The 18978-nt window shown below is 46.9% G+C and overlaps 1 protein-coding gene across 1 annotated transcript in view; it reads left to right on the top strand.

The window, feature by feature from the left end:
- Positions 1–18978, top strand: part of LOC144497782 (adhesion G protein-coupled receptor L2-like) — a 60320-nt gene that overhangs the window by 24271 nt on the left and 17071 nt on the right. The window lies entirely within an intron of this gene.

An 18978-nucleotide genomic window follows, 5' to 3' on the forward strand; every position in this document is an offset into this window, starting at 1 on the left:
CGCTCGTGATGCCTGACTCCGCTGAAGCTGCCACCTAGCTTGTGTTGCGTGTAATTCGTTCCCAGATATTCATTGCCGTCGTAACGTTGACATATTCCCGTGTTTTGGAGTTCCAGCCCCGGATCCTCCTCCTGATTTTCTGCTGTTATCTGTCGGATTTTAATGAGCACAACCCCCCACCGTCACCCCAAGTGCCGCCCACCCACCCTCTACACTGCCCCCCCCCCTCCCCCGATCACAATACTGCCCTGCCCCATGGGCCAGCAAGGGGAGGAATTGAACTGTACGAAGCAGAGAGGTTGTATGTTCAATTCCCAGCTCTGCCTGGTTCACGTGGGTGCTGGTGAATTGGCGCAGGTTGGTTTCAATGACCTCCGGGGTTTGAGAAGGAGGACGAAGGCTGAGGTGTGTGTGTGTCCCGTCCCCCCGCCCCACCCACCCACCCCCACCCGCTGACTGACTCAGGCTGGACATCAAGGTGCGCGGAAGCTGAGGGAAGGGGACAGGGTTGTGCCTGCTTGTGATGCCCCTCACAGACGGCTAACGCTATTGACAGCCATTTGTCCACTGCTTGCACCTTTGGAATGGCTGCTTGGGTGAGGGGAAATAGAAAAGGGGCAGTGCCGATGGGACTGCAGCCCCTAGTGATGGGGGGGTCAGACCCCTCCAGGACAAGAGGTTGACCGATCCAGCCAGAAATACCCAGGGGTGGTGGGGGGGGGAGGAGTTAGTGGAAAGAAGAAAAAAATCTCTGTAAATATGTTGAGTGAAGCATCAAAAAGAAAGCATTCTGACTTTGTGACAGAATTCCTGATCTTGTAAAAGAGAAATAAGTCCCAGGTCATTGAATCCCAACAGTGCAGAAGGAGGCCATTTGGCCCATCGAGTCTGCACCGACCACAATCCCATCCAGGCCTTATTCCTACAACCCCACATATTTACCCTGCTAGTCCCACTGATACTAAGGGGCAATTTAGCATGGCCAATCCACCTAACCATCACGTCTTTCAGACTGTGGGAGGAAACTGGAGCACCTGTTGGAAACCTGGGGAGAATGTGCAAACTCCACACAGACAGTCACCCGAGGCCGGAATCGAACCCAGGTCCCTAGCGCTGTGAGACAGTTGTGCTAACCACTGTGCCACCGTGCTGTCCCGTTCCTCCCACCCATCTTGAATCTTGAGTGCTTTGGGTCTTCTGCAGGTTCCAGGGTCAGGGATTGGTTTTGCTTTGTGGAGTTGGTCAGGGACGTTCAGCATTGGCGCTTACTCTGGCAGCAGAGAACTACGAGGCACACCTCCTACCAACCCACTTCCACCCACCACCTCCCCCCCACCTCCACCCACTACCCTGCCTCCAACCTAACAACCCCACCAACACTCAGTTCTGGATTTGGCTATTGAACAAGGGTTGACATTGGCAAAGAAGACAGGGTGACGATGCGAGGAAGCTGGTAGATGGTCGTACTTGGAGGGGTCCATACCTTTCCGATTTGGGGGTGTGATCCCACAGGGGAAAGCAAGTGTTATTATGATAGACTGTTCCTCAGCTCTGACACAGAAATTTTAAAAAAAGATCGATACACAGTGGCGACATTAATGCTTTCTAAATTCTGCTTTGTTTGTGCTCTGGAAGTCTCTCTCCTGGCGTGACTTGGTCACTTACCACAACCGTGTTTCTGAGGCAGAATTTTGTGGGTTCCAGTCCCACTCCAGAGACTGGAGCACAAAAATCTAGGCTTGATACTCCATTGCAGTCCTGAGGGAGTGCTGCACTGCCTGACCTCTGGTCTTTCAGATGAGGCATTGAACCAAGGCTCCGTCTGCCCTCAGTGGTAATAGATCCCATGTCATTGCTATGAAGAAGAGCGTGATCTAGTGGAGGGGAAGCACTACATTCCCTGGTGTCCTGGCTAATATTTATCCCTCAGCCAACGTCACTTAAGCAAGCTATCTCCTCATTACCACGATTGCGGCTTGTGGGAGCTTGTTGTGCACCAATTAAAGTTAACGTTTATTTATTAGTCACAAGTAGGCTTACATTAACTCTACAATGAAGTTACTGTGAAAATCCCCGAGTCGCCACACTCCTGTTTGGGTACACTGAGGGAGAATTTAGCACGGCCAATGTACCTAACCAGCAATATCTTTCGGACTGTGGGAGGAAACCAGAGTACCTTCAGGAAACCCACGCAGACATGGGGAGAATGTGCAAACTCCACACAGAGAAGCCGGGAATCGAACTCGGGTCCCTGGTGCTTTGAGGCAGCACTGCTGACCACTGTGCCACCCCTTGAAAACATGGAAACCATGAACAGAATCTTGCGAACCCTCAGCGGGCATGTTTCCCACAGCCTATCCCACCACCTTCCTGTCCACCCCCGATCACTTCCCCGTGATGTTGGGGGGTTGGGGGGAACAGGCAACAAAAGTGGCACAAAAACAGAAAACGCTGTAAACCCTCAGCATGTCTGACAGCATCTGTAGAGAGAGAATATAGTAAGAAGAACACCAGGTTAAAGTCCAACAGGTTTATTTGGTAGCACAAGCCACAAGCTTTCGGAGCGCTGCTCCTTCGTCAGGGAAGTGGGAGTTCTGTTCACAAACAGGGCATATAAAGACACAAACTCAATTTACAAGATAATGGTTGGAATGCAAGTCTTTACAGGTAATCAAGTCTTAAAGGTACAGACAATGTGAGTGGAGAGAGCATTAAGCACAGGTTAAAGAGGTGTGTATTGTCTCCAGACGGGACAGTTAGTGAGATTTTGCAAGCCCAGGCAAGTCGTGGGGGTCAGAAATACTGTGACATGAACCCAAGATCCCAGTTGAGGCTATCCTCGTGTGTGCGGAACTTGGCTATCAGTCTCTGCTCAGCGACCCTGCGTTGTCGTGTGTCATGAAGGCCGCCTTGGAGAACGCTTACCCAAAGATCAGAGGCCGAATGCCCGTGACCGCTGAAGTGTTCCTGTCTGGAGACAATACACATCTCTTTAACCTGTGCTTAACCCTCTCTCCACTCACATTGTCTGTACCTTTAAGACTTGATTACCTTTAAAGACTCGCATTCCAACCATTATTTTGTCAATTGAGTTTGTGTCTTTATATGCTCTGTTTGTGAACAGAACTCTCACTTACCTGATGAAGGAGCAGTGCTCCGAAAGCTTGTGGCTTGTGTTACCAAATAAACCTGTTGGACTTTAACCTCGTGTTGTGAGACTTCTTACTGTGCTTACTCCAGTCCAACGCTGGCATCTCCACATCATGGCTACCATCGAGAGAGAATATAGTCAGTGTTTCACGCCTGGATGACCTTTCATCAGACAACGGGATGAGATTTATTCTGTTGTGGTGGGGGGGTGGGGGGGGGGGTGGTTTCAAATTGTCCTTTGTCACACTGCTTATTTTTTTGTCTGACATTAATGCATCTGATCTCTTAATGAGCCGCTATTAGCACCCTTCTTAACCATGATCACCACCATTTACATTGCCTTTGTCCTTTTGTCTATGACATCTTTGCCAATCTCTCCACAGCCTCCACCTATCACCAGCCTACTATCCAGCCCCCCAGCTCCTCTCCCCCCTCCCGACAAGAGTATAAATGTCATCCTATTTCTAGTTCTCTTCAGTTCTGGCGGAGAGTCACCCAGACTCGAAACGTTGGCTCTATTCTCTCTCCACAGAGGCTGTCAGAGCTGCTGAGATTTTCCAGCATTTTCTGTTTGTCTTTCACATTCCAGCATCCGCAATAATTTGCTTCTATTGAAACTGGCAGCCTGCCTGACAGATTTAAATGAATAATTAAGAGTTAAATAGGTTGGTTTTCAAACCAGTTGACCCTGCTAATGCACGGTGCACGCCATGAAACATTGGCGTGTGGGAAGCTCCTTTTCGAAACTTGTTTGAAGGGCAGGAAGGAAGAGGAGGTGAGGTCAGTCTTTCGGGGCTTCCCTTTGCCGATCGTGGTGCGTTTCCCCACTCCCCACTCTCTCCCCGCCCCCCCCCCCCCCCCACCCTCTCCATCTTAGAACATAAGAACATAATCTTACCTGCTCTCTCCCTTAAAATCACTCCCATGCCATCCGCACCTCCCATATTCATCTGCCCCATATTTCTTTCAACTCAATAGCTGGGTAGGCAATGGCCTCGTAGTATTTCATCCAGAAACTCAGCTAATGTTCTGGGGGACCTGGGTTCAAATCCCACCACGGAAGATGGTGGAATTCAAATTCAATTTTTTAAAAATATGGAATTAAGAATCTACTGATGAAGCCATTGTTGATTGTCGGGAAAACCCATCTGGTTCGCTGATGTCCTTTAGGAAAGGGACCCTGCTGCCCTTACCTGGTCTGGTCTACATGTGACTCCAGAGCCACAGCAACTTTCAACTGCCCTCTGAACAAGGGCAACTAGGGATGGGCAATAAATGCTGGCCACCCAGCGACACCCAAATCCCACAAATAAATTTTTAAAAACAGTGACTTCAGAAGTCTTTTCTCGGATGCTGTATTAGTTTATTTGATTTGATTTGATTTCATTTATTATTGTCACATTTATTAACATACAGTGAAAAGTATTGTTTCTTGCTAACTATACAGACAAAGCATACCATTCAAAGAGAAGGAAAGGAGAGAGTGAAGAATTTAATGTTACAGTCATAGCTAGAGTGTCGAGAAAGATCAACTTAATATGAGATAGTCCATTATATAGTCCATTAGTCCAGTATATCCCAGATACAATTGGACTGTGTGGCTAAGTAGCTTCCCCGAGTCCTGCAGGCCATTCCGTAACATTAACACAGAATCAATCGTTTATTTTTGAAGTCCAAATAAGAATTACACTTCATACCGGCTACCCACAAAAGCTGAGAGTCTGCTGCCTCTGTCCTTTGATGCTTGTGCATTGGTTCAGCAAGAAATTAGCAGCATAACCTCGGTAACTCCGAGTGTGATGGCTAGTTTGATGAGATTAAGCTCCAGCTGCCCAAACTTACCGAGCTTAATGTTGAATCGTAGCTTCACTGTTTCCATAGCAACACAAGGAGCAGGATCGCTCACCCCCTCAAACCCGCTGTGCCGTTCGATTAGATTGTGGCTGATGGTATCCGTAGAAACCATAGAAAAGTTGCAGCACACAAGGAGGCCATTCAGCCCAGCTTGCCCATGCCAGCCTGAGGACATCCAGCTGCCCTTTCTAATCTCACCTTCCTGCACCTGTCCACAGCCCTGTAGCTTACAGCACTTGCCTTGCAGATCCAGGTAGTTTTTAAAAGAGTTTAGGGTCTCTGTCTCCACTTGGGCAGCGAATCCCGACACCCACCACCCTCTGCGTAAAATAATTCACCCTCATATCCCCTGTACACCATCTGCCACCTATCTTGAATCTATGTTCCCTGATTCTAGAATTCTCCGCCAAGGGAAACAATTTTATCCTGTCCATTCTATCTCTTCCCCTCATAGCTTTGTACGCCTCAGTCAAGTCACCCCTCAACCTTCTGTGTTCCAAAGAAAATAACCCCAACCTCTCTAATCTCTCCTCGTAGCCACAATTCTCCAGTCCTGGCAACATGCTTGTAAGCCTCCTCTGTACTTTCTCCAGAGCAATTACATTCTTACTATAATATAGTGACCAGAACAGCACACAATATTCCAGTTGTGGCCTCACCAGTGTTTTATATAATAACAACATTGGCCAGTGGTGCAAATGGATAACATGTCTTACTCCGGATCAGAAGATTCTAGGTTCAATTCCTGGCTGGCTCGTGTGCAGCTTTTAGTTGGTGGCACGGTGGCACAGCGGGTTAGCACTGCTGCCTCACAGCTCCAGGGACCTGGGTTCGATTCCTGACTCGGGTCGCTGTCTGTGCGGAGTCTGTATGTTCTCCCCGTGTCTGTGTGGGTTTCCTCCGGTTGCTCCGGTTTCCTCCCACAGTCCGAAAGACGTGCAGGTTAAATGCATTGACGCTAAATTCTCCCTCAGTGCACCCGAACAGGTGCCAGAGTGTAGCGACTCAGGGATTTTTGCAGTAACTTCATTGTAGTGTTAATGTAAGCCTGCTTGTAACAAGAATCTTTAAAACTTTTAACTTTAAAAAAAGTTTGAAACTTTAAACTTAAAAAAAATGATATCCTCACTTTTATATTCAGCTTAGATCCCGTCACGAAAATCTATCTCATTTTTGAAATTTTCAGTTGACCCCCCGCCGACCAAGCTCACAACACCCTCAGCAGTTTTGTTGGAGGAAAGAAAGTTTTTAACAAGAAAGATTTTCACAAATTTTTGTGTGAATCATAGAATCCCTACAGTGCAGAAGGAGGCTATTCAGCCCATCGAGTCTGCACCGACAACAATCCCACCTCAGGCCCTATCCCCACAACTGCACACATCCATTGACTCTGTCTACACTTCCCGCTGCCTCGACAAAACAGCCAGCATAATCAAGGACCCCATGCACCCTGGACATTCTCTCTTCCACCGTCTTCCGTCGGGAAAAAGATACAAAAGTCTGAGGTCACGTACCAACCGACTCAAAAACAGCTTCTTCCCTGCTGCCATCAGACTTTTGAATGGACCTACCTTGCATTAAGTTGATCTTTCTCTACACCCTAGCTATGACTACCAGAGATGAGGGGTTTGTCGTATGAAGAGAGGTTGAACAGTTTAGGCCGATACTCTCTGAAATTTAGAAGAATGAGGGGAGATCAAATTGAGGGATACAAGATGATATAAGGTATGGATAAAGTAGGCGTGGAGTGGATGCTTCCACTGGTGAGGCATTCTAGGACAAGAGATTGCAGTCTTAGGATAAGGGGTAGCAAATTTAAAACAGTCAGTTGGTGACCTCAGACTTTTGTATCTTTTTCCCGATGGAAGAAGGTGGAAGAGAGTAAGTCCGGGATGTGTGGGGTCCTTAATTATGCTGGCTGCTTTGCCGAGGCAGTGGGAAGTGCAGACAGAGTCAATGGATGGGAGGCTGGTTTGTGTGATGGATTGGGCTACATTCCCAACCCTTTGTAGTTTCTTGCAGAGTTGGGCAGAGCAGGAGCCATACCAAGCTGTGAAACAACCGGAAAGAATGGTGCATTTATAAAAGAGTCGTAGCTAACATGCCAAATTTCCATAATCTTCCGAGAAAGTAGAAGAGTTGGTGGGCTTTCTTAACTATAGTGTTGGCATGGGAGTACCAGGAGAGGTTGTTGGTGATCTGGACACTTAAAAACATGAAGCTCTCGACCATTTCTACTTAGTCCCCATTGATGTAGAAAGGGGCACGTTCTCCACTATGCTTCACTACACGTGTGCAGTTATCACTTGAATCATAAAAAAACCCAAACGCGACAAGTGCTTTCCCTGGTCTTCAGATTTACTGAGTGCAAATTTTAAGGGAGAATTTAGATTTTCTGCAACAGCTTGAGCTACTCGAAACATTTCACGACCAACGAGGGATTATGTTTAAAGCATTGTCATCTGTTCTGTGGTCAAACATTGGGGGTCACCTTTGTCCACATGCTACGCTCAGTAAACAAGAGGAATTACTCATGTTAATGTGTCCTCAGGGGGTGTTGATCGAGGCAGGAACGTTGGCTCTTTTTTCGTTGGAAGAGCACGATGGATATTTCCAGAAACACCTGAACCAACAGTTGTGACTGAACGTTACCTCTGACCCTGCAGCACTCCCTCAGTAATGGCATTGCATCGCCAGCCTTGATTATGTGCTCTCAAGTCCCCAAATAGGGCTTGAACCCGCGACTTTCTGATCCTGAAACACAAGTGCCACTAAACGAGCAAAGCTGGTGACAGTCCTGGGCTTTCAATATAAATGATAGAGCTATAAAGTTGCAGATTTGAAAAGAGATTTCGTTTTGCTTTGGGTCCAGCCCATATATCCGTGTATGGAACAACACCATTCGTGCAGGGCACTTTATCCCTGTCTATTGGTTTCCTTCAACAATCTTCCACTTTATTACATCAGTCTGTGGCCCAGTAGATGTTAACGTAACATTGCTTTGTACCTGTTTTACTGCTTGTTTTCCAAAGCATGCCTGGAATTCATTTGGCTGCAGCCTGTTTCTTTCCTGTGTCTCGTAATGTTTTGCCCACTACCCGGAACATTCCTTCTCTCATATTCCAAATTTGTTTGTCCTGGTTCGAGTTCTGAGGTCAGTTTTTACTTCCTATTCTCATTGCTGATCTGAGCCTCCATCATAATCTCCCAGCCTTGCCGATCTTTCAATGTTGCAGTCGTTGGGGGAATTTTCCCGTCCCGCCCGCCACGGGAAGGGGGGGCGGCGAGGGCGGACCATGCAAAGATCTATTGATTTGGGCGGCACAGTGGCACAGTGGTTAGCACTGTTGCCACACAGCGCCCGGGACCCGGGTTCGATTCCCAGCTTGGGTCACTGTCTGTGTGGAGTTTGCATGTTCTCCCCGTGTCTGAGTGGGTTTCCTCCGGGTGCTCCGGTTTCCTCCCACAGTCCAAAGATGTGCGGGTTGGGTGGATTGGCCATGATAAACTGCCCCTTAGCGACAGGGGGTCTGGCTAGGGTAAATGCATGGGGTTGTGGGGGTAGGGCCTGGGTGGGATTGTGGTTGGTGCAGACCCGATGGGCCGAATGGCCTCCTTCTGCACTGCAGGATTCCATGATTCTATGACTTTGGATGGGATTTTCCAGGTTTGGGGCGAGCGTGGCCGGAAAACCCCGCCCTATGTGTGCGTTTTGCCGATTGGCTATTTCAACATCATTCTAAGGCTATATTGCTCTTTGCAAGATGGGGTCATGTTGGAAAAAGGCCTTTCAGTCCCTTTGGTTCTATCCCAGCTGACCCTTTTGAGTTGTGCATTGTGGAATGTCCTTTTTTATTGTGTTACTGCCCTCAGGGATGTGAACGGTACGTTGGGGGTTCATTAGTGAACTAATGAGCTTCGAAATGTGGCTGCCAAGGACACATCTTTTTCCTCATTAACCACGCACAGATGTCACTGCCTTTGCCGTTGCAGTCATTGCCATCAATCAGCAAGTGCATCTTTTCATGCTGTATGTCAAAGATCCCATTTCCAAATATTCTTGCGAACTTTAAAAGAACCTCTGCTGTTCACCAGGTTGTGTTCTTAAATCTGACGCCATACCTGACCTCTGTGAGAATTGAACAGATAGAATAGCAAGATAGGCCCAAGGGAGTAATTGACCTCTTTTTCTGATAGGCCCACTGAGCTTTCTCACTGACATTGATAAAGTCGCCTCAGTGGTTGACTGCCCGCAGCATGCCCTGCACAAACAAAATGGGCCGAATGGCCCTCGTTCTGTGCTGCATGAATCTTTGGGAGTGCTGCATCAGACCTTGCTCTTTCGGTTTGACCCTGGCTTGCCTGCAGGAGTCTCCTCATAGCCTAGCACAGTGCCACACCAGTTGGAGAGCATGACTCTCAGAGTTTGGCCCCATTGATTTCAACACTGGGAGCTCACCTAATGCCCAGTCACCTCCACCCCACTTCAGTGTTGGACAAAAGCCAACACCCTGGCTGCATCATATTTTTTCTGTTACAACAGCAGCTCCTCCTTCAGGTAGGGCTTTGGTGACCATGGACTTCCCTTGGTCCGTCACTAGGTTTGACATAGTGCTGCAGTGGTTTGCCTTCCGTAGCATGACTGAGCAGGAAAATCTCCTGTTTTTAACGCCTGCTGGAAGGATTTGCTCATCAATCTGTTTGGCTGGTTACAAACCTTGGCCATCAAGTACTGAAGCAGGACTTAAACCCGGAACTTCTGGCCCAGGGGTAGAGATGCTGTCCACTGCGCCACAAGGGCGGCACGGTAGCACAGTGGTTAGCACTGCTGCTTCACAGCTCCAGGGTCCCGGGTTCGATTCCCGGCTCGGGTCACTGTCTGTGTGGAGTTTGCACATTCTCCTCGTGTCTGCGTGGGTTTCCTCCGGGTGCTCCGGTTTCCTCCCACAGTCCAAAGATGTGCGGGTTAGGTTGATTGGCCAGGTTAAAAAATTGCCCCTTAGAGTCCTGGGATGTGTAGGTTAGAGGGATTAGCGGGTAAAATATGTGGCGGTAGGGCCTGGGTGGGATTGTGGTCGGTGCAAACTCGATGGGCCGAATGGCCTCCTCCTGCACTGTAGGGTTTCTATGATTTCTATGAAGATGTCCCGACAACGATGAATCCCCTCCAAACAGTACCTCACCAGATGTAAGGCGCCTGTACTGTCCTGATGGCGACACCATAAAAATGGTGGCACAGTGGTTAGCACTGCTGCCTCACAGTGCCAAGGACCCGGGTTCGACTCCCGGCTTGGGTCACTGTCTGTGTGGAGTCTGCACGTTCTCCCCGTGTGTCTGGATGGGTTTCCTCCGGGTGCTCTGGTTTCCTCCCACAGTCCAAAGACGTGCAGGTTAGGTGGATTGGCCATGCTAAATTTCCCCTTAGTGTCTGGGGGAGTAGCAAGGGTAAATGCATGGGGTTGTGGGGATAGAGCCTGGGTGGGATTGTGGCTGGTGCAGACTGATGTGTAGATAGTTTGAGCCATGTTGAAATCAAAAAGGAGTTATTGGGGTTCTTGAGAAACATTAAGGTGGACAAGTCCCCAGGGCCTAATGGGATATACCCCAGAATACTGAGAGAGGCAAGGGAGGAAATTGCTGGGGCCTTGAAAGAAATCTTTGTATCCTCACTGGCTACAGGGGAGGTCCCAGAGGATTGGAGAATAGCCAATGTTGTTCCTTTGTTTAAGAAGGGTAGCAAGAATAATTCAGATAATTACAGGCCGGTGAGCCTTACATCAGTGGTAGGGAAATTATTGGAGAGGATTCTTTGAGACAGGATTTATTCCCACTTGGAAATAAGAGTATTAATGAGAGGCAACATGGTTTTGTGAAGGGGAGGTCGTGTCTCATGAACTTGATCGAGTTTTTCATGGAAGTGACAAAGATGATTGATGGGGGTAGGGCAGTGGATGTTGTCTACATGGACTTCAGTAAGGCCTTTGACAAGGTCCTTCATGACAGACTGGTGTAGAAGGTGACGTCGCATGGGATCAGAGGTGAGATGGCAAGGTGGATACAAAACTGGCTCAGTCAAAGAAGTGGAGATGCCGGCGTTGGATTGGGGTAAACACAGTAAGAAGTTTAACAACACCAGGTTAAAGTCCAACAGGTTTATTTGGTAGCAAAAGCCACACAAGCTTTCGGAGCTGCAAGCCCCTTCTTCAGGTGAGTGGGAATTCTGTTCACAAACAGAGCATATAAAGACACAGACTCCAAGGCGACCTTCGCGACACACGACAGCGCAGAGTCGCTGAGCAGAAACTGATAGCCAAGTTCCGCACACACGAGGACGGCCTCAACCGGGATATTGGGTTCATGTCACACTATCTGTAACCCCCACAGAGTTTCACTGGCTGTCTTGTCTGGAGACAATGCACATCTTTTTAGCCTGTCTTGATGCTCTCTCCACTCACATTGTTTTGTTTCTTAAAGACTTGATTAGTTGTAAGTATTCGCATTCCAACCATTATTCATGTAAATTGAGTCTGTGTCTTTATATGCTCTGTTTGTGAACAGAATTCCCACTCACCTGAAGAAGGGGCTTGCAGCTCCGAAAGCTTGTGTGGCTTTTGCTACCAAATAAACCTGTTGGACTTTAACCTGGTGTTGTTAAACTTCTTACTCAGTCAAAGAAGACAGAGGATAGCAGTGGAAGGGTGCGGTTCTGAATGGAGGACTGTGACAAGTGGCATTCCTTAGGGATCAGTGCTGGGACCTTTGCTGTTTGTAATATATATAAATGATTTGGAGGAAAATGTAACTGGTTTGATTCGTAAGTTTGCGGACGACACAAAGTTTGGTGGACCATCAGAGGATACAGCAGGAAATAGATCAGTTGGAGACTTGGGCGGAGAGATGGCAGATGGAGTTTAATCCGGACAAATGTGAGGTAATGCATTTTGGAAGGTCTAATACAGATAGGAAATATACAGTAAATGGCAGAACCCTTAAGAGTATTGATAGGCAAAGGGATCTGGATGTACAGGTACACAGGTCACTGAAAGTGGCAACGCAGGTGGAGAAGGTAGTCAAGAAGGCATACAGCATGCTTGCCTTCTTCGGCCGGGACGTTGAGTTTAAAAATTGGCAAGTCATGTTGCAGCTTTATGGAACCTTAGTTATGCCGCACTTGGAATATAGTGTTCAATTCTGATCGCCACACTACCAGAAGGATGTGGAGGCTTTGGAGATGGGACAGAAAAGATTTACCAGGATGTTGCCTGGTATGGAGGGCATTAGCTATGAGGAGAGGCTGGAGAAACTTGGTTTGTTCTCACTGGAATGATGGAGGTTGAGGGGCGACCTGATAGAAGTCTACAAGATTATGAGAGGCATGGACAGAGTGCATAGTCAGAAGCTTTTTCCCAGGGTGGAAGAGTCAATTACTAGGGGGCAAAGGTTTAAGGTGCAAGGGGCAAGGTTTAAAGGAGATGTACGAGGCAGATTTTTTACACAGAATAGTGGGTGCCTGGAACTCGTTGCTGGGGGAGGTAGTGGAAGCGGATACGGTAGTGACTTTTAAGGGGCGTCTTGACAAGTACATGAATAGGATGGGAATAGAGGGATATTGTCCCCAGAAGGGTAGGGGGTTTTAGTTAAGTCGGGCAGCATGGTCGGTGCAGGCTTGGAGGGCTGAAGGGCCTGTTCCTGTGCTGTAATTTTCTTTGTTCGTTGTTCTTTATGGGCTGAATGGCCTCCTGCACTGTAGGATTCTATGGCTGAAACTCTACCCAGTATCGGGGCGGGCGGGGATCTCACACCGGAAATCTCCATTGGCCTTGGGCGGGATTTTACGATCTCGCCCGAGCGCGGCTGATTCTATTTTCAGGGCTGAGTTAGATTTTTGATCAACAGGTGAGTCGAGGGAGATGGGGGCGGTGCCGGGGGGCAGCAGGAAAGTGGAATTAAACCATCATCAGGTCAGCCATGATTGTATTGAATGGCAGAGTAGGCTCATTGGGCCAAATGGCCGATTCCTGTTCGAATTCTTTAGGCCCTCATTAAATATCTGCAGCAACAGAAGATTTGGGAGGAATAGGTGGGCACCATTTTTTTAAACAATAGATTTTGAGATGGTTGTTAAAGTAGAGGGAGAGATTTCTCAAAAGTTTAAAGTTAAAGTTTATTTATTAGCGTTATAAGTAGGATTACATTAACACTGCAATGAAGTTACAATGAGTCGCCACACTCCGGTGCCTGTTCGGGTACACTGAGGGAGAATTTAGCACGGCCAATACACCTAACCAGCACATCTTTCGGACTGTGGGAGGAAGCCAGAGCACCCGGAGGAAACCCACGCAGACACAGGGAGAACATACAAACTGCACAGACAGTGACCCAAGCCAGGAATCGAACCCGGGTCCCTGGTGCTTCAAGGCAGCAGTGATAACCACTGTGCCACCGTGCGTCTTTGTGGAAGGAATTGCAGAGAAAATGGGCCACAACCAGCCGTGAATCAAAAGTGGGAACTGAGAAAGGAACTCAAGAAAATTAAAATCACCAGAGACATGGTATTGAGCATATTGTTGGAGCTGAGGTTTGACAATTCCCTGGGTCCTGACAGACTTCGGGTCTTAAAAGAAATGATAGTGAGATGGTTGGTGCGTTGGTTTTAATTTTCCAAAGTTCCCTGGATCCAAGAAAGGTTTCCTTGCATTGGAAAAAAGAGAATGTAACCCCTTTATCCAAGAAGGAGAGAGAGAAGGAAAGCAGGAAACTCCAAGCCACCTAGCCTAACGTCTGTCATCGGGAAAATGTTTGAAGCCATTATTAAAGATGTTGTGGCAGGGCACTTCGAAAAATTCAATGTAAAAGGCAGAGTCAACATGGTTTTGTGAAAGGGAAATCATGTTTAACCAATTTATTGGAGTTCTTTCAAGGAGGAACAGGTGCATGTGGATAAAAGGGAACCAGTGGACGTACTGGCCAGATGGCATTTGATAAGCTGTTGCATCAAATGTTGTTGTGGAGAATAAAAGCTCATGGTGTATGGGGTGACATACAGGCATGGATAAAAGATTGGGTGCTAACAGGAAGCAGAGAGTTGGCATAAATGGGTAATTTTCTGGTTGGCAGGATGTGACAATGGTGTGCCACAGGGGTCAGTGCTGGGTCTCAGCTTTTTGTGAATTACTTGGATAATGGGACTGAAGGTATGGTTTCTAAATTTGCTAATTTCACTTGCCTAGATAAGAAAGTAAATTGTGAAGAGAACATCAGGAGGCTACAAAGGGATATAGATACGTTAAGTTGGTAGACAAAGATCTGGAGTACAACATGGGAAAAATTGAAAATGTCCATATTGGCAGGATGAATAAAAAAAGCAGCTTATTATCTAAATGGTGAGAGATTGCAGAACTCTGAGGTGCAGAGGGATCTGGGTGTCCCTAGTACAGGAATCGCGAAAGTTGGCATGCAGGCACAGCGAGTAATTAGGAAAGCTGATAGAATGTTGTCGTTCATTGCGAGGGAAATTGAATATGAAGTACACATTAGTCTGGTAAACCTTCTCTGTGCTGCTTCCAACACAGGTTACATCCTTCCTTTAAAAAAGGAGACCAAAACTGTGCACAATACTGAAGATGTGGTCTTACCAATGCCCTGTATAACTGAAGCATAACCTCCTTACTTTTGTATTCAGTTCCCCCCTGTAATTCTTGATAAGCAAGGGGGTGAATGATTCTCAGGGGCAAGTAGGAATTTGGAGTTGAAGTTACAGTCAGATCAACCATGATCTTTTTTGAATGGGACAGCGGGCTTGAGGTGTCCAGTGACCAAGTCCTTCTCCGAAATCGAATGTTTATATGATTGCTAAAAGCCAGCCGTGCTATATTTTGATGTGATGACTTAGTTTTTTTTGTTGTGGAAATGATCACTGTCCTTGGCGAAATCATTGTATTTATCCAGTTTTCCAATCTTTTCTTGCCATTAAGGTTAAAGTTTCCCGTTGCAGCCCTCACTAATTTATATTCGTTTTGATGCTTCTTCCAATCAGATTTTGTCATCAGGCATTTTAAAATGAGAGAACTCCACGTATTGGTTGAGCAATAACTTTTTAAAAAATTCATGGGACATGGGCGTCGCTGACTGGCCAGCAATTATTGCCTATCCCTAGTTGTCCTTGGAGGGCAGTTGAGAGTCAACCACATTGCTGTGGCTCTGGAGTCACATGTAGGTCAGACCAGGTAAGGACGGCAGATTTCCAACCCTAAAGGACATTAGTGAACCAGATGGGTTTTTCCGACAATCGACAATGGTTTCATGGTCATCGGTAGATTTTTAATTCCAGAGTTTTTTTTATTGAATTCAAGTTTGGGACAGAGATGGGGAGAAATTTCTTCACCCAGAGAGTGGTCAGCCTATGGAATTCACTACCACAGAAAACAGTTGAGGCCAAAACATTGTATGTTTTCAAGGAACAATTAAAAGTTTATTTCTTACTGTCATGAGTAGGCTTACATTGACACTACAATGAAGTTACCTTCGGAAATCCCCGAGTCACCACACTCCAGCGCCTGTTCGGGTACACTGAGGGAGAATTTAGCATGGCCGATGCACCTAACCAGCATGTCTTTTGGACTGTGGAAGGAAACCGGAGCACCCGGAGAAAACCCATACAGACACAAGGAGAACGTGCAGACTCCGCACAGACAGTGACCCAAGCCGGGAATTGAACCCGGATCCCTGGCGCTGTGAGGCAGCAGTGCTAATCACTGTGCCACCGTGCTGCCCATTTACCACTACATTTGCTCATGTAACATCAATGACTAGATTTCTTTTTTTAAATAACCACAATTAATTAGATATGAAGCAATTTGGGCTAGCCAGGGGGATAGGAAAGGTGCTATGTCAATGCAAATTGAGCTTCTTCTTTGTTACTGGGTGTTTAAAAATGTGCTGAGTGAATTGTCTCTTCAATGTCTATCGCTCAAGTATGTTACTTTGTATTACATGATATGCAGCGGGAAAACACAAAAGATGTTTCTATTGATATCTCCGTCCTGAGTCACAGAAGAGATTCGAACCATCAATGGTCATTCATCTCCTCACTGCTTTTCTGATCTGGCATTGCCTTATTTGTTAATCTAGCCTTGAGCTTCCAAATAATTCATTCCATGTGAAGTGCTTTGAGATGTCAATGAGAGATATGCTATATAAATACTAGTCTACATTCTTTCCCTTCTGTTTTGCTCAATGTAATCCCTTCATGGCTTTGACCTTCCCTGGATCTGTTCTTCTATAACCTTCTAACCCTCCTCCAACTCTGTTCTCATGAGCATTCCCGATTTTCATTGCTCCACTATTGGTGACTGTCTTCAGCTGCCTGAATTCATGACCCTAGAATTCCCTCCCTCAACCGCTCCGCCTCCCTCTTCTTTAAGATTTTCCTTAAAACCGATCTTTGGCCAAGCTTTTGATCGCCTGGTCTATTATCTCCTAATATGGCTTGATGTCGAATTTTGTTTGATAATATTCCTGCAAAGTGCCTCCAGACATTTTTGCCAAATTGGAGTCTCCACAAGAAATACAAATGGTTGTTGTTTTAACAAATAATTATCCACACAATGGGTCATGGTTTTCACATGGTTTGCTGCATAATCATAGAATCATAGAATGATAGAATCCACAGTGCCGAAGGAGACCATTTGGCCCATCGAGCCTGCACTGACAACAATCCCATCCAGGTTCCATCCCCATAACCCAACACAATTACAGTCCAAATCCCCGTGACACTAAGGGGCAATTTACCACGGCCAATCCACCTAACCTGCACATCTTTGAACCATGGGAGGAAACTGGAGCACCCGAGGAAACCCACGTAGACACAAGAACATAAGAACTAGGGGCAGAAGTAGGCCATCTGGCCCTCCAGCCTGCTCCCCAACTCAATAAAATCATGGCTGGTCTTTTCATGGACTCAGCTCCACTTACCCGCCCGCTCACCATAGCCCTTAATTCCTCACATGGGGAGAATGTGCAAACTCCGCACAAATCACCTGAGGCCGAAATTGAACCTGTGTCCCTGGCGCTGTGAGGCAGCAGTGCTAACCACTGTGCCACTGCGCTGCCAAAATACCCTTGGTTAATCCACAAAGGGGGCAAAGGAGACTATTTCTCTCCAAAGGCGCAAGTTGAGTGCACCCTTGGGGTATAAGTCACTTGATTGTATTCTGCAAACTAATGTCGTCTACCTTGTGGGGGGAGTTCTTCGGCCTCCCAGCCGCATGTTTCTCGGTGGTGGGAGGTGGCACGTTGTTCACTGGTGACAGGATTCTTTGGTCCCGCCGCTGTCAATGGGATTTCTCACTGATGTTACCCAACATGGGGAGGCGATGGCCGAGTGGTATTATCACTGGACCCAGTGATATCTGGGATATCAGATCAGAAACTCAGCTAATGTCCTGGGTTCAAATCCCGTCATGGCAGATGGTGGAATTTGAATTCATGAAAAGATATCTAGATTTAAGAATCTACTGATGACCATGAAACCATTGTCGATTGTCGGAAAACCCCATCTGGTTCACTAATGTCCTTTAGGGAAGGAAATCTGCCGTCCTTACTCAGTCTGGCCTATATTTGATTCCAGAGCCACAGCAATGTGGTTGACTCTCAACTGCCCTCTGAAATAGCCTAGCAAGGCACTCAGTTGTATCAATCAAGGGCAACTAGAGATGGGCAATAAATGTTGGCCAGCCAGTGACGCCCATGTCCCGTGGATGAATTTTTAAAAAAACACCACCATGAAACCCTCTGGAGTGGGTGCGCTGCCAACAGGAGCAGAAATTCCCGCTGGCGTGAACGACCGGAGAATTCCATTCCCCCCCGCCCCCCCCCCCCCCCCTTGTTTCTGATAAACCCTGGACAAGACTTCATTTGAATGCGCAACTCTGAAATGATGCCAGTTATAGTGAGAGGCCCATACCACGAACATTGTAGAAGGAATTCATGTGATTTTTACTTCCTGATTCCGAAGCCTCGGTGTTTCGGACATTCACAAGGCTAGCCTGGTAAGCACAGTGGCAAGAGTTTGTTACCATCTGTGCTTTCATTTTTAACTTCATGGTTGATTTTTAAACTGAAGAAACCAGCCCAGGGAAAAAAGGAGCAAAGCATTTACCACATGATTGTAAAACCATAGGCTGTGTATCGATTTTTTTCTAAAATTGCTTAGATGCTTACATTTCTTTCCCTTCAGTAGTTTAAAAAGTTTATTTATTATTAGTCACAAGTAAGTCTTACATTAACACTGCAATGAAGCTACTGTGAAATTCCCCTAGTCACCACACTCCGGTGCCTGTTCAGGTCAATGCACCTAACCAGCACATCTTTCAGACTCTGGGAGGAAACCAGAGCACCCGCAGGAAACCCACACAGATGTGGGTATTCAGCACAAAATGGTTTCAAGAGTTGAAGAAATGGGCACTAATTAAAATAACATCTTCAGGTTTTAACCTGAACCACTGTGCTTACAAGGTCACAGTAAGAAGCTCACAACACCAGGTTGAAGTCCAACAGGTTTATTCGGAATCACAAGCTTTTGGAGCACTGCCCCTTCATCAGGTGAGTGGGGAGGTAGATTCACAAACACAGCCTATATGGGCAAAGACACAATTGCAAGATAATCACAGATTGGAACCACCGGCTCAAAGTGGAGAGGATCTCCAAGAAGATCATGCATATCGACACAGACATCAAGTAAAAACAGTCCAATCTGTAATTATCTTGCAGTTGTGTCGTTGCCTATATACGCCGTGTTTGTGAACCTACTTCTCCACTCACCTGATGAAGGAGCAGCGCTCCGAAAGCTCGTGATTCCAAATAAACCTGGTGGACTTTAATCTGGTGTTGTGAGACTTCTTACTGTGCCCACCCCAGTCCAATGCCGGCATCTCCACATCATGGTTTACAAAATCAGGTCATCTATCCTTGAGG

The sequence above is a fragment of the Mustelus asterias genome, chromosome 8 (genome assembly GCF_964213995.1).
Source record: "Mustelus asterias chromosome 8, sMusAst1.hap1.1, whole genome shotgun sequence".
NCBI lineage: Eukaryota > Metazoa > Chordata > Chondrichthyes > Carcharhiniformes > Triakidae > Mustelus > Mustelus asterias.